Raw genomic sequence first — 14,594 nt, forward strand, 5'->3', positions numbered from 1 at the left:
TTGGAAAAAGGCTCTCCCTGTCCACCCTACCTTACCCGCTGATTATCTTGTATGTCTCTATTAAGTCACCTCTCAACCTTCTTCTCTCTAATGAGAACAGCCTCAAGGCCCTCAGCCTTTCCTCATATGACATTCCCTCCATACCAGGCAACATCCTAGTAAATCTCTGCACCTTTTCCAAAGCTTCCACATCCTTCTTATGATGCGGTGACCAGAACTGCACACAATACCCCAAGTGTGGCCGTACCAGAGCTTTGTATAGCTGTAGCATAACCTCCTGGTTCCGGAACTCAATCCCTCTATTAATAAAGGTTAAAACATTGTATGCCTTCTTAACAATCCTGTCAGTCTGGGTGGCAACTTTCAGGGATCTGTGTACATGAACACCAAGATCTCTCTGCTCATCTGCACTCCCAAGACCCTTACCATTAGCACAATACTTTGCATTCCGATTACGCCATCCAAAGTGTATCACCTTACACTTGTCCACATTAAATGCCATCTGCCACCTCTCAGCCCAGCTCTGCATCTTATATATGTCTCTCTGCAACCTACTACATCCTTCGTCACTATCCACAACTCCACCGACCTTAGTGTCGTCCGCAAATTTACTAACCAGCCTCCTAAGCCCTCTTCCAGGTCATTTATAAAAATGACGAACAGCAGTGGACCCAACACTGACCCTTGCGGTATGCCGCTAGTAACTGGACACCAAGATGAACATGTTCCATCAACACCACCCTCTGTTTTCTTTCAGCAAGCCAATTAACTGATCCAAAGAAATGGCAGAAGAATTGAATTGGTACTTCAGATCTGAGTTCACTGGGGAAGACACAAGCAATCTCCCTGAGATAACAGTGGCTGAAGGACCTGAACTTAAGGGAATTTATATTTGCCAGGATTTGGTGTTGGAGAGACTTAGATTTGAAGGTTGATAAGTCCCCGGGGCCTGATGGTCTACATCCCAGGGTACTGAAGGAGGTGGCTCGAGAAATCATGGATGCGTTGGTGATTATTTTCGAGTTCGATAGATTCGGGATCAGTTCCAGCGGATTGGAGGGTGGCTAATGTTGTACCACTTTTTAAGAAAGGTGGGAGAGAGAAAACAGGAAAGTATAGACCAGTTAGTCTGACCTCAGTGGTGGGAAAGATGCTGGAGTCTATTATAAAGGTTGAAATTACGACACATCTGGATACTAGTAACAGGATAGGTCAGAGTCAGCATGGATTTATGAAGGGGAAATCATGCTTGACTAATCTTCTGGAATTATTTGAGGATGTAACTCTGAAGATGAACGAGGAAGATCCAGTAGATGTAGTGTACCTGGACTTTCACAAAGCTTTTGATAAAGTCCCACATAGGAGGTTAGTGAGCAAATCTAGGGCGCATGGTATTGGGGGCAAAGTACTAACTTGGATTGAAAGTTGGTTGGCTGACAGGAAACAAAGGGTAGTGATAAACGGCTCCATTTCAGAATGGCAGGCAGTGACCAGTGGGGTACCGCAGGGATCAGTAATGGGACCGCAGCTTTTTACAATATATGTTAATGATATAGAAGATGGTATTAGTAATAACATTAGCAAATTTGCTGATGATACTAAGCTGGGTGGCAGGATGAAATGTGATGAGGATGTTAGGAGATTACAGGGTGACCTGGACAAGTTAGGTGAGTGGTCAGATGCAGTTTAATGTGGATAAATGTATGGTTATCCACTTTGGTGCTGAAAATGTGTTGCTGGTTAAAGCACAGCAGGTTAGGCAGCATCCAAGGAACAGGAAATTCGACGTTTCGGGCCAGAGCCCTTCATCAGGAATGATGAAGGGCTCTGGCCCGAAACGTCGAATTTCCTGTTCCTTGGATGCTGCCTAACCTGCTGTGCTTTAACCAGCAACACATTTTCAGCTCTGATCTCCAGCATCTGCAGACCTCACTTTTTACTTTTTTAATCCACTTTGGTGGCAAGAACAGGAAGGCAGATTACTACCTAAATGGAATCAATTTAGGTAAAGGCGCAGTACAAAGAGATCTGGGTGTTCTTGTACACCAGTCAATGAAGGTAAGCATGCAGGTACAGCAGGTAGTGAAGAAGGCTAATAGCATGCTGGCCTTCATAACAAGAGGGATTGAATATAGAAGCAAAGAGGTTCTTCTGCAGCTGTACAGGGCCCTGGTGAGACCACACTTGGAGTACTGTGTGCAGTTCTGGTCTCCAAATTTGAGGAGAGACATTCTGGCTATTGAGAGAGAGCAGCTTGGGTTCACGAGGTCAATTCCTGGAATGGCGGGACTACCTTACGCTGAAAGACTGGAGCAACTGGGCTTGTATACCCTTGAGTTTAGAAGACTGAGAGGGGATCTGATTGAGACATATAAGATTATGAAAGGATTGGACACTCTGGAGGCAGGAAACATGTTTCCGCTGATGGGTGAGTGCCGAACACAGCTTAAAAATACGGGATAGACCATTTAGGACAGAGATGAGGAGAAACTTCTTCACCCAGAGAGTGGTGGCTGTGTGGAATGCTCTGCCCCAGAGGGCAGTGGTGGCGCAGTCTCTGGATTCATTTAAGAAAGAGTTGGATAGAGCTCTCCAGGATAGTGGAATCAAGGGTTATGGAGATAAGGCAGAAACAGGATACTGATTAAGGATGATCAGCCATGATCATATTGAATGGTGGTGCAGGCTCGAAGGGCAGAATGGCCTATTCCTGCACCTATTGTCTATTGTCAAGCTGCTATGTCTCCCACAATCCCATTCCTCCACATTTTGTATAATAGCCTACTGTGGGGAACCTTATCGAACGCCTTGCTGAAACTCATATACACCACATCAACCAGTTTACTCTCATCGACCTGTTTGGTCACTTTGTCAAAAAGCTCAATAAGATTCGTTAGGCACGACCTATCCTTCACAAAACTGTGCTGACTGCCCCTGATCAGATTATTCTTTTCTAGATGGTTATAAATCCTATCTCTTATAACCTTTTCCAACACTTTCCCAACAACTGAAGTGAGACTCACTGGTCTGTAATTACCAGGGTTGTCTCTACTACCCTTTTTGAACAAGGGAACCACATTTGCTATCCTCCAGTCCTCAGGCATTATTCCTGTAGACAATGATGATTTGAAGAGCAATGCCAAAGGTTCGGCAATCTCTTCCCTTGCTTCCCAGAGGATCCTAGGATAGATCCCATCCGGCCCAGGAGACTTGTCTATTTTCACACTCTGCAGTATTTCTAATACCTCTTCCTTGTGAACCTCAATCTCTTCTAGTCTAGATGCAAGTATCGCTGATTCTTCCTTGCAAACATTTTCATTTTCTATAGTGAACACGGTCAAAAAAATAGCATTTAATTTTTCTCGAACATTGCATAACTGTGGCTCTTGTGGACCAAGGTGGAGGCTGTCTGCCTCTGCTGGAAATAAATTCATTTCTAATTAGGGAAACCACCATCAAGCACTGCTTTACTTCTAGTGTGACAGGAAGCAAGAGACATTAATTTCGCAAACAAGACTCCCGGATGGTATGTTGCCTCCTGGGTGCCAGGCTCAGGGATTTCTTGGATCAAATCTACAGGATTCTTAAGGGGGGTGGAGCCAGACATCACAGTACACAATGGTACCAATGACAAGCTAGGAAAAGGGAGGAAGACCTGAAAAGTTTTTTAAAAATTCATTTGCGGGACTTAGGTGTGGCTGGCTGGCCAGCATTGATAGTCCATCCCTACTTGCCCTTGTTGAATCGCTGTGGTCCACTTCCTCGGGTTTTCATTTCATTGTTGTGACTTTCTAGTGATTGATACAACTGTGTGGCCATTTCAGAGGGCAGTGGAGAGTCAACCACATTGCTGTGGGTCTGGAGTCACGTGTAGGCCAGGCCAGATAAGGATGGCAGATTACCTTCCCTAAAGGATATTAGTGAACCAGGTGGGTTTTTTCTGACAATTGACAATGGATCCATGGTCATTAGTTGACTCTTAATTCCAGATTTTTTAATTGACATCAAATTTTACCATCTGCCATGGCAGGATTTGAACCCAGGCCCCCAGAACAATATCCTGGGTTTCTGGATTATTAGTCAAGCAATAATACCACGAGGCCATCACCTCTCCTAGAGAATATAGGGAATTAGGTTGGAAGCTAAAAGGCAAGATGAGCAGAGTAGTAATCTCAGGATTGCTACCAGTGCCACGGGCTAGTGAGGCATGGAAGAGAGAGTGAGTGCAGATGAACACATGGCTACAGCGCAGGTGCAGGAGGGAGGACTTCAGATATGTGGATCAGTGGGATACCTACTGGAGACAGTGGGACCTGTACAAGTTGGATGGGTTGCACCTGAACTGGAGGGGCACCAATATCCTAGGCAGGAGGTTTACTAGAGCTCTTTGAAAAGGTTTAAGCTAAATTGGCAGGGGAGTGGGAACCGGAGCTATGGATCAGATGATGGAGTAAGTAGTGAACAGCCAGATACAGCCTGCAGACAATCCAAGAGGAAGGAAAGATCATTGATAAGGCAAAGGTGCAGTCAGTGTGATGGGTTGAAGTGTGTCTATTTTAACACAAGTAGTATCAGGAATAAGGGTGACGAACTTAGAGCGTGAATCAGTACTTGTAGCTACGAATTTGTGGGCATTACAGTTACTTGGATATCACAGGAGCAGGAATGGTTGTTGAATATCCCAGGGTTGACATATTTCAAAAGGAATGGCGGGGGGGGTTAAAGAGATGGGGGAGTGGCATTGTTACAGCTGCAGAAAGGAAGGTCAAGGAGGGTCTGTCTATAGAATCAGTACGGATGGAAGTCAGGAACAGGAAAGGAGCAGTCACTTTATTGGGAGTTTTCTATAGACTTGCCAATAGCAAGAGAGATGCAGAGGAGCAGATTGGGAGGCAGGTTTTGGAAATGTGTAGAACTAACAGAGTTGTTGCCATGGGTTTCTTTAACTTCCCTAACATTGATTGAAACCTCCATGGTTCAAATAGTTTGAATGAAGCAGTTTCTGTCAGCGGTGTCCTGGAAAGGTTCCTGGCTCAATATGTAGATAGGTTGACAAGAGGGGAGGCCATATTGGATTTGGTGCTTGGCAACAAACCATGCCAGGTGTCAGATCTCTCGGTGGGAGAGCATTTTAGTGATCACAACCTTTACTATACTCAAGGAGAGGGATAGGAGCAGAGGATATGGGCAAGTATGGAATTGGGGAAAGGGGAATTGCAATGCTATTAGGCAGGAACTGGGGTGCCTAAATTGGGAACAGATGTTCTCAGGGAAATGCATGACAGAAATATGGACGTTGTTTAGGAAGCAATTGCTGACAGTACTGGTCAGGTTTGTCCACTGAGGCAAGGAAGGGATGGTAGGGTGAAGGAACCTTGGTGACAAGGGATGAGGAATATCTAGGCAAGATGAAGGAGGAAGCTTACTTAAGGTTGAGAAGGAAAGGATCAGACAAGGCCAGGAAGGAACTGAAGAATTAACTTCAGGGGAAGTTAATTCAGAATTAACTGAAGGGGACATGAAAAAGCTTTAGCAAGTAGGATTATGGAAAACCCTAAGGCGTGAGGAACAAGAGGATGGCCAGAGTGAGGATAGGGCTGAAGAGGAATACTGGAGGGAACTTGTGCCTCGAGTCGGTGGTAGTAAGGGAGGTCCTTAATGAATACTTAGCTTTAGCATTTACTGCTGAGAGGAACCTTGATGTTTGTGAGGACAACGTGCAAGATGATATGATGATAAGATGACGACAATAGATGATAAGAAGAAAGACATGCTGAAAACTGTGAAAAACATAAGGACAGGCATAAACATAAACATAAAGAGAAATCCCCTGGGCCAGACAATATATACTCTAGGTTACAACAGGATGCAAGGGAAGAGATTCTGCACCTTTGGTAATGAGCTTTGGATCCTCACTGTCCACTGGAGTATTGCCAGGTGATTGGAGGGTGGCAAATGTTATTCCCTTGCTCAAGAAAGGAAATAGGGATAATCCTGGGAATTACAGACCAGTCAGTCTTACATCTATGGTGGGAAAATTATTGGAGAGGATTCTGAGAGACAGAATTTACGATTACTTGGACATAAGTAATAGTTTCATTAGAGATAGTCAGCATAGCTTTGTGAAAGGCAGGTCTTGCCTCTTAGGCCTTACTGAATTATTTGAGGATATGACAAAACACATTGATGAAGGTACAGCAGTGGATGCAGTATACTGGGATTTTAGCAAGGTGTTTGAAAAGGTTCCCCATGGTAGGCTCATTCAGAAAGTAGTTGAGAGTGTGGTGCTGGAAAAGCATAGCTGGTCAGGCAGCATCCGAGGAGCAGAAGAGTTGACGTTTTGAGTACAAGGTCTGCATCAGGAAGCGCTTCATCATTCCTGATGAACAGCTTACGCTCGAAACGTTGATTCTCCTGTTCCTCAGCTGCTGTGTGACTGGCTGTGCTTTTCCAGCACCAGACTCACAACTCTGACCTCCACCATCTGCAGTCCTCACTTTTTTCCTCATTCAGAAAGTAAGAAGGCATGGGATAAAGGAAAATCTAGCTGTCTGGATACAGGATTGGCTGACCCATAGAAGACCGAGGGTGGTAGTAAATGTAAAGTGTTCAGTCTAAAGCTCGGTGACCAGTGGTGTTCCGCACGGAACAGTTCTGGGGCCTCTGCTCTTTGTGATTGTTTCAAATGACTTGGATGAGGAAGTGGAAGCGTGAGTTAGTAAGTTTGTCAATGATACTAAGTTTGATGGAGTTGTGGATAGTGTGGAGGGCTGTTGCAGGTTGCAACAGGACATTAACAGGATGCAGAACAGAGCTGATAAGTGGCAGATGGCGTTCAATCTGGAAAAGTGTGAAGTGATTCATTTTGGAAGGTCAACTTTGAATGCACAATACAGGGTGAAAGGCAGGATTCTTGGCAGCATGGAGGAACAGAGGGATCTTGGAGTCCATGTCCATAGATTCCTCAAAGTTTCCACCTAAGTTGATAGGATTGTTAAGATGGCTTATGATCTGCTGGCTCTCATTAGCAGTGGGATTGAATTTAAGAGCCGCAAGGTTCTACTGCAGATGAGAACTGGCAGATGGAGTCCAACCCAGAAAAGTGTGAAGTGATTCATTTTGGAATGTTGAACTTGAATACAGAGGAACCTCAATTATCCAAACGCCTCGGGCAGGGAGTATTTTGTTTGGATAATCGAACATTCGGATAATCGAATGCCGGATAAGACAGCTTAGCCAAGCAGCAGGACCCTGTGATTTATCTGGATAATCTGAAATTCGGAAAATCAAATGCCAGATAATCGTGGTTTCTCTGTACAGGGCTAAAGGCAGGATTTTTGGCAGTGAGGAGCAACAGAAGAATCTTGTGCTCCATGTCCACAGATCCCTCAACGTTGCCACCAAAATTGATAAGGTTGTGAAGAAGGCATATGGTGTGTTGGTTTTCATTAGCAGGGGGATTGAGTTTAAGAGTTGCGAGGATCTGCTGCAGCTCTATAGATCCCTGGTGAAATCACACTTGGAATAGTGTGTTCAGTTCTGGTCGCTTCGTTATAGGAAGGATGTAACAGCTTTAGAGAGGGTGCAGAGGAGATTAACCAGGATGCTGCCTGGACTGGAGACCATGCCAGATAAAGGAAGGTTGCGGGAGCTAGGGCTTTTCTCATTGGAATGAAGAAGGATGAGAGGTGACTTGATAGAGGTGTACAAGATGATGAGAGGCATAGACTGAATGGATAGCCAGAGACATTTTCCCAGGGCAGAAATGGCTATCACAAGGGGGCATAATCTTTAGGTGATTGGAGGAAGGTTTAGGGGAGATGTCAGAGCTAGGTTCTTTACACAGAGAGTCGTGGATGCATGGAATACACGGTCAGCAGTGGCGGTAGAATCAGAAACATTAGGAGCATTTAAGTGACTCTTGGATAGGCACATGGAAGATTGTACAATGGAGGTTATAGATTGTACAATGAAGGGTATGTAGGTTAGCCTGATCTTTGAAGAGGATAGAAAGCCAACACAACATCGAGGACTGAAGGTCCTGTACTGTGCTGTATTGTTTGATGTTCTATTATGGAATCAACTGCAGGTTATAGAAGGGAAAAAAAGCAAAACCATATTTTGTCTGGAAGATAAGCTACTGGTATTAGAATAACATCTCTTAATTGTATGGGCTGGTCTATAAAATGTCTATTTGAACACAGGCAAGAATTCATTTCCACTGGACAGATTGTTTGTTATCTGCACAATCGTCTACATTTAAGTGTAACCAGATTAGGTGATATGACACCAAGTTATGGAGGCAGTTTAAGTATCAATATCAATTTTCAGATGTCCATGCAAGCAATAGAGGACTGCAGGCAAGAGAGGCAAAATACATCATAGAACATAGAAAATTACGGCACAGAACAGGCCCTTCGACCCACGATGTTGTGCTGAGGATCAATCCTAATCTAAAATAAAATAACCTAACATACACACCCCTCAATTCACTGCTACCCATGTGCATGTCCAGCAGTCCACCGCGGGCAACGCATTCCATGCATTCACAGCTCTGTGTAAAGAACCTACTTATAACGTCCCCTCTATACCTTCCTCCTAACACCTTAAAACTATGACCCCTTGTGGCAGTCAATCCTGTCCTGGGGAAAAGTCTCTGGCTATTGACTCTATCCATGCCTCTCATTACCTTGTAAACATTGATCAGGTCACCTCTCTTCCTCCTTCTCTCCAGAGAGAAAAGTCCGAGCTTAGTCAACCTGTCTTCGTAAGAAAAGCCTTCTAGTCCAGGCAGCATCCTAGTAAACCTTCTTTGCACGGTCTCCAAAGCCTCTGCATCTTTCCTATAGTAGGGTGACCAGAACTGTTCCTTGGATGCTGCCTGACCTGCTGTGCTTTAACCAGCAACACACTTTCAGCTCTGATCTCCAGCATCTACAGACCTCACTTTTTACATGACCAGAACTGGACACAATATTCCAAGTGTGGTCTCACCAGGGATTTATAGAGCTGCAGCAAAACCTTGCAGCTCTTAAATTCGATCCCCCTGTTAATGAAAGCCAAAACACCATATGTTTTCTGAACAACCCTATCCACTTGGGTGGCAACTTTGAGGGATCTATGCACTTGAACACCAAGATCCTGCTGTTCCTCCACACTGCCAAGAATCCTGTCTTTAATCCAATATTCAGCATTCAAGTTCCACCTTCCAAAATGCATCACTTCGCATTTATCCAGGTTGAACTCCACCTGCCATTTCTCAGCCCAGCTCTGCATCCTGTCTATATCACGCTGCAGCCTGCAGTAGCCCTCAATACTATCAACGGCACCTCCAATCTCTGTGTCATCCGCAAATTTACTAGCCCACCCCTCAATCAAGCCATTTATAAAAACTACAAAGAGCAGAGGCCCAAGAACAGAGCCCTGCGGGACTCCACTCAACACTGACCTCCAGGCAGAATACTTTCCATCTACAACCACTCTCTGCCTTTTGTGATTCAACCAATTCTGAATCCAGACAGCCGTGTATCACATATCTCCTGACTTTATGAATGAGCATGTCTTGGGGTGCCTTATCAAATGCCTTACTGAAGTCCATATACACCACATCCACGGCTCGACCTTCATCAACTTGTCTCGCCGCCTCCTCAAAGAACTCAATAAGATTAGTGAGGCATGACCTGCCCCTCACAAAGCCATGCTGACTGCCTTTCATCAAATTATGCTTTGCCAAACAGTCATAAATCGTATCCCTCCGAATTTATTCCAAAATTAATTTTGCTGACTACAGACGTAAGACTGACTGGTCTATAATTGCCAGAGATTTCCCTATTACCCGTCTTGAAAAGAGGAACAACATTCGCCTCCCTCCAATTCTCTGGTACGACTCCTGTGGAGAGTGAGGAAGCAAGATCTTTGCCAGCGGGTTAGCAACCACTTTTCTCGCTTCCCGGAGCAGCCTATGATAAATCTGGTCTGGCCCTGGGGACTTATCAATCTTATTGTTTGCCAAAACTTCCAGCACATCAACTTCATCAATCTTGATCTGTTCAAGCCTGTTTCCCAGCTCCTCAAAGTTTTCATTCATAACAAGGTCCCTTTCCTTAGTTTGGATCAGAGTGGTGCTGGAAAAGCACAGAAGGTCAGCATATGCTACTTTCTCCCCATACCCACCCTCCTCTCATTTATCTCTCCACCCTTCAAACACTGCCTCTTTCCTGATGAAGGGCTTTTGCCCGAAACGTCGATTTCTGATCCTCGGATGCTGCCTGATCTGCTGTGCTTTTCCAGCACCACTCTAATCCAGAATCTGGTTTCCAGCATCTGCAGTCATTGTTTTTACCCTTTTTCCCTTTTCTTAGTGAAAACCAAAGCAAAAAACTCATTTAGGGCCTCCCTTATCTGCTCAGACTCCACGCACAAGTTCCTTACGCTATCCCTGACCAGCCCTACCTTCTCCCTGATCATTTGTTTATTCCTCACATATGAGTAAAATTATTTTGGGTTCTCCTTAATTCTTCCCGCCAAGCCTTTCTTGTGCCCCATCATGACTCTGCTCAGTCCATTTCTGAGTTCCTTTCTAGCAAGCCTGTAATCCTTTAAAAAAAACTGTGCTGGACCCTTGCTTCCTCCACCTTACATAAGCTGCCATCTTCCTTTTGACAAGAAGCTCCTCTGTTCTCGTCATTCAAGGTTCCTTAATTTTACCCCTTCTTTCATGTCTCAGAGAAACAAACTTGTGCATCACTTGCAACAATGCTCCTTAAACAGTCTCCACATGCCTGCTGTGCCCTTTCTGTCGAACAATTGCTCCCAATCTGTACTTCCCAACTCCTGTCTGATCACGTCATAATCTTTTCCCCAATTAAATATTTTTCTGTGGTAACTGCTCCTTCCCCTCTCCATGGCTAGGGTAAATGTGAGGCAGTTATGGTCACTTTCACCAAAGTGCTCTCCCACCGCGAGATCGGACACCTGTCCTGGCTCATTGCCGAGCACCAAATCCAAAATGGCCTCTCCCTCATCGGCCTGTCTACATACTGAGTAAGGAAACCCTCCTGAACACCTGACAAAAATAGCTCCATCAAAAACCGTCTGCACTAAGGAGGTTCCAGTCAATATTGGGAAAGTTGAAGTCAGCCGTAACAACAACCCTGCTACATCTGCATTTTTCCAAAATCTGCCTGCCTATGAGTTCTTCAATCTCCCTACTGCTATTAGAAAACCCTCCCAGTGAAATGGCTGTTCCCTTGCTGTTCCTAACTTCCACCCGTACTGACTCAGTAGACAAACCTTCCTCAACAACCTTCATTTCTGTCGCTGTGATGCACTCTCTGATTAGCACCCCCTCCTCTTTTTCCACCCTCCCTGTTCTTTTTAATAGTTTATCAATACTACCATTAGATATTGATTTTCCCTGAGCTTCAATTCAAATACTCTCTCCTGATTATTTTCTTGAGGCTGTTTTAAATTAGATAATTTAGTTTTGTTTAAATTATTTTTCCCTGTTAAACACTAGCAATTCAAAAGCCTTCCTAATTTAAATAGCTTCTATTGATCACAAAACAAACCATTAAGCTTATTTTGCTGCATTTGTATAAAAAGATTTGAAGATTTTCATCAGGACAATTCACAAGAAATGCCATGGTTAAAAACAGGGAATCAATATTTATGCTGTACAATAATTCATATTGACTGTTAGAGGCATTGTCATGATAAATACATCAGCTAATGACAACTGACAATCAGCTGCCAAACAATGTTTAAATTGTAAACCAAGCAGTTTGGCTTTGATTGGTCAAGGCACTGCCATGAGGAATGAACTGAAGAATGGCTGTCACCTATTTTAAACAGGCATTGAGGATGTGTATATTTTGTAAAGAATAGAGTCCTACATATTAAAAATGTAGCTTCCAGAACGAGGAGGTGCCTCCCACAGAGAGCCCAACTGATAATTCTAAATTGGTTGTCAGTCTAATGCTTTGAACACAGGATAATTTAGCAAATGCTGTCCAATTGCAGAGTCACTTCTAATGTTGGAAACTGTTTTGAGTATTTTGTAAGCTGTCCCAATGAACTCACAAGCAAGCAGACAAGTCCAGAAAAATCTCGACACACTTGGAGTGCAGATTCTAATGATCATGAACCAAAATGGCACCAAAAATTTACTTAGCTTGATTTGTGATTTTTAAGAATCGTCCATTAGGTATGGGCATCATAGGCTAGGGCAGCAGTTATTGCCTATCCATAATTGCCCTGAGGGTGGTTAAGAGCAAACCACATTGGTGTGGTTCTTGAAGGCTGCACCATTCTGAAGAATCATCACATTGAACTCAAACTGTTTACACAATTTGCCTCTCCATTGATGCTGCCAAATCTCCAAAATTTTCTTTTTTTCTTCCAACATCCACAGTATTTTGCATCTGTTAAAGTGAAGTCCTTCTGATTTGTTCACGTTGAGCCAACTGAATTCCTCATGACTGAACTGGCAACAAATTTCAGCACATTCAGACCACTGTACAATAACCTCATAAAATGCAGTCAGCGTGGTTTTAGATGGTAAATCTTGATGACCAATCTTCTTGAATTTGCTAGGGCTAGTCTGGCAGAGGGTGAGACGCTAAGCAGTAATGGGATAAGAGAGACAGTTGAGGCTATTGCAGAAGAGAGTAAGTTAAATAGACAAGGCAGGTAAGAGCATGGCAGGGAATGAGGGAAGACTGATTTAAGGGGACATAAATTTAAGGTGAAGGGTGGAAGGTATGTCAGGGGTAAGTTCTTTACCCAGAGAGTGGGGGGGGGGGGGGGCATGGAATGTGCTGCCTGTGGGAGTGGCAGAGTCAGGATCATTGATGACCTTTAAGCAGCAATTGGATAGGTACATGGATAGGTGCTTAAGCTAGGACAAATGTTCGGCACAACATCATGGGTCGAAGGGCCTGTTCTGTGCTGTATTGTTCTATGTTCTATGAATCAAACTGCGTTTATTTCAAAGCAAGGGGCCTGACTGGTAAAACAAATGAACTGAGGGCATGGATGGGAACATGGGATTGGGATATCATAGCAATTACAGAAATATAATTGAAGGAGGGGCAGGATTGGCAGCTCAATGTTCTAGATACAGATGCTACAGGAATCACAGAATAGGGAGGCAAGATAGAAGAAGTGGCATTTTTGATTTGGCAAAACATCAAGGCAATACTTAGACAGGACATTCCTGAGGGATTGTCCAATGAAGATTTATGGGTGGAAGTGCTAAACTAAGCAGGGGTGATCACTTTGATGAGAATGTACTATAGGCCCCCTGAACAGTCAGCAGGAAATTGAGGTACAAATATACAGAGAGATCGCAGATAGCTGTAAGAATAGTAGAGTTGTAATAGTGGGGGATTTTAACTTTTTAAATATAGACTAGGACTGCCATAGCGTTAAGGATTTAGATAGGGAGGAATTTTCAAGAAAACTTTCTCTGTGAAAAAGTAGGCAAAACCTGACCTCTTGGGAAATAAGGCAGGGCGCGTGAGTGAGCAATTAGTGGGAAAGCATTCCCACCAGTGACCATAATTCTAATAGTTTTAAAATAGTTATGAAAAAGGACAGACCTCGTCCACAAGTTAAAGTTCTAAATTGAGGCAAGGCCAATTTTGTTGGAGGAACAAGAACTTCCAAAAGTTGACTGTGGGATGGTGTTTGTGGTAAAGGGGTGTTTGGCAATAGGAAGGCTTTCAAAAGCAAGACAACAAGAGTTCAGGGACACCATGTTCCTGTTAGTGTGAAGGATATGGATGGCAGGAGCAGGGAACAGTTGATGACTACAGATATTGAAATTCTAATCAAGAAAATGGAGGCGGCATATGTCAAGTAGGTTACAACTGGGATCAAGTGACTCCTTAGACAATTATAGGTGGTGTAGGAGTACACTTAAGCGGGAAATCAGGAGGGCAAAAAAGGGATATGATGTAGCTTTGGAAGATAAGGAGAATCCAAAGAGATTTTACAATTATATTAAGAGCAAAAGAGTAACTCAGGAGAGAACAGGATCCCTTAAAGACCAATAGGGCCATCCATATGTAGAAACACAGGAGATGGGTGAGATACTAAAGGAATATTTCACCTTAGTATTTACTGTGCAGAAAGGCATGGAAACTAGGGAACTTTACATTACAGATGAGGTGATGTGGAGGACTTAAAACATTTAATACGGTAGAGAAATCCTTGGGATCTGATCAAATACATCCCAGGACATTGTGGGAAGCTAGGGAAGAAACTGTTTGGCCCGCTGACAGAGATATTTATATCACTGACAACCACAGGTGAGGTGTTGGAAGACTGGAGGGTGGCAAATGTTGTGTCATTATTTAAGAAATAAGGAAAATCCAGGGAACTACAGAGCAGTGAGCCTCACGTTAGTGGTGGCTAAGTCGTTGGAGGGGTTTCTGAGAGCAAGATCTACATGCATTTGGAAAGGCAAGGGCCGATTAGGGATAGTTAGCCTGGCTTTGTGCGTGGGATTGCATCTCACAAAGTTTTTTGAAGCGCTGTCAAGGGGGTAGATGAAGACAGAGGAGTAGACATTATCTACATGAACTTTAGCA

At 43.8% G+C, this 14,594-nt stretch overlaps 1 protein-coding gene across 1 annotated transcript in view; it reads right to left on the reverse strand.

Moving 5' to 3' along the window:
- Positions 1–14,594, reverse strand: part of syde2 (synapse defective 1, Rho GTPase, homolog 2 (C. elegans)) — a 165,216-nt gene that overhangs the window by 69,687 nt on the left and 80,935 nt on the right. The gene's annotated exons all lie outside the window — the stretch shown is intronic.

Source organism: Hemiscyllium ocellatum, chromosome 9, assembly GCF_020745735.1.
Source record: "Hemiscyllium ocellatum isolate sHemOce1 chromosome 9, sHemOce1.pat.X.cur, whole genome shotgun sequence".
Lineage (NCBI taxonomy): Eukaryota > Metazoa > Chordata > Chondrichthyes > Orectolobiformes > Hemiscylliidae > Hemiscyllium > Hemiscyllium ocellatum.